This window comes from Arachis ipaensis, chromosome B9 (assembly GCF_059453495.1).
Source record: "Arachis ipaensis isolate K30076 ecotype BB chromosome B9, ASM5945349v1, whole genome shotgun sequence".
NCBI classification, from domain to species: Eukaryota; Viridiplantae; Streptophyta; class Magnoliopsida; order Fabales; family Fabaceae; genus Arachis; species Arachis ipaensis.
In genome coordinates, this window is record NC_142444.1 from 73,963,039 (window position 1) to 73,965,252 (window position 2,214).

Sequence of the window (2,214 nt, forward strand, 5' to 3'; positions counted from 1 at the left end):
TCCGAAGAACTTGAATTCTATCCTATTTATACACTTTCTTCAAATGATCTTCAAGCCTTGAGTTGGGCCTTTGCTCTTGGTGGAATTGGGTTGAAAGAGGCCTTGGTTGATTGCTCTTGAAGTTTGGAGAAGAACCAAAGTGAACCAATTGAACTGGGTTAGAGTTTTGCAAAAGTTGGACCAAAAGTTTGAGCAAAAGTTAGGGGTCTAACTTTTGCTCCAACTTTTCATATCAGCTAACACCACTTTGCTGATACTCACGTTGGTGCCAAAGTTAGGGGTCTAACTTTGGCCCCAACGTTGGCTTTACCTTGTGCACTTGTGGCGCCAACGTTAGCCACCAAGTTAGGGGGCTAACGTTGGCGCAAACTTTTGCTCCTCCCCTTGTGAATTTCATGTGCCAACGTTAGCCTCAAAGTTAGGGGGCTAACGTTGGCGCAAACTTTTGATGCCCAGGGAGGTTTTCTTCATGCCAACGTTAGCCTCAAAGTTAGGGGGCTAACGTTGGCGCAAACTTTTGGTGCCCAGGGGTGAATTTCATGTGCCAACGTTAGCCTCAAAGTTAGGGGGCTAACGTTGGGGCTAACTTTTCAACCAAGAGTTTGTGCAAAAGTTTGATGCTAACTTTAGGTCCAGCTTTTTGCTTCCTGGTTCAATTTCACTTATTCCATTGTCTTCTCTTTACTCCTAGCTATTCATTCTTGCTTCAACCTTTCTCCAAGCTTTCTTCACCTATCATTAATCAACCAAACACATCAAAGCTATGCTTAAAATCATGAGATATTCATTCTTTCATAATATGTAACAATTATAGTATAAAACCTCATGAAATAGCATGAATTCATACATGGTTGATTAAATCAAAGGAAACATGAAAATCTACCTAATTGGCTTGCTTGTAGCTCAAGAAAGTGCATAATTCTAATGAAAACAAAAGAAAAAGACTAGTTAAAATAGGCTAAGATGACTTGTCATTAGTGCAACACCAAACTTAGCTCCTTACAATACAGGTGAATCTACTTAACCTTTTTATTGAACTAGCTATGAGAAAAAAACTACCTCAGGTTGGGTTGCCTCCCAACAAGCGCTCTTTTATTGTCACTAGCTTGACATCTTGTTCTTTTGATCAAGGAGGTTGAAAATCATAGTGCCTCAGCTTTTCTCCTCTTACTGTGAACTTTCTTCCGGTCTCCTCTTTGATGATCTCTAGGTGTTCAAGTGAAAGGATCCGGTTTACAGTATAGCATTCAGATGATTGTGGAGACACCTTCATTGGTTGGGTGTTTAACATTACTTTTTCCCCTGGTGAAAAGCCTTCAGTGGGGATTTTCTTGTTTTTCCACCCTTTTGGCCTCTTCTTCTTCTCTTCTTTCTTAAGAGATGATTCATGCCTTGGTGGTTCCTTATCTGAGATGTTGAATTTCTCATCTGGAGGTTTTGGATCTAATTCCTCCTTGATTTCTTTGGTCTGTTGCACCATCTCTACTTCTTTCAAGCATGGATCATGGATTTGGAGGTCTTGGAGCTAATTCATTGACTACTTCCTTCAAACTTTGATCTCTGGCCTTATCCTCCGTACACTCTTCTTCTTGAGTGGGCTCATGTAGGGTTTTAAAAACATGGAATGCTAGGTGCTCATCATGCACTCTTAACAACAATTCTCCTTTTTCAACATCTATTAATGCTCTGCCCGTAGCCAGGAAAGGCCTCCCCAGGATGATGGGAGTGTTAGGGTCTTCATCCATATCCAGGATGACAAAATCAGCTGGGAGAAAGAATTTTCCCACTTTTACCAACACATTCTCCACAACTCCCAGTGCTTGCTTAATGGATTTGTCAGCCATTTGGAGAACTATTCGTGTGGACTTCAGCTCAGAAATTTGAAGTTTCCTCATTAGAGACAAAGGCATCAAGTTTATACCTGCACCGAGGTCACAAAATGACTTCTCAATTGTTATGTTTCCTATGGTGCAAGGTATGTAAAAACTCCCAGGATCATCTTTCTTCTCTGGCAACTCTCTTTGGAGGATAGCACTACATTCCTTTGTCATCTCAACAATCTGTCCTTCCTTCAGGGATCTTTTCTTTGTGAGTACTTCTTTCATAAATTTGGCATATAATGGCATCTGTTCAAGTGCTTCTAAGAAAGGAATATTGATGCTGAGAGTCTTGAATATATCCAGGAATTTTGAGTATTGCTTATCCTCGTTTTCT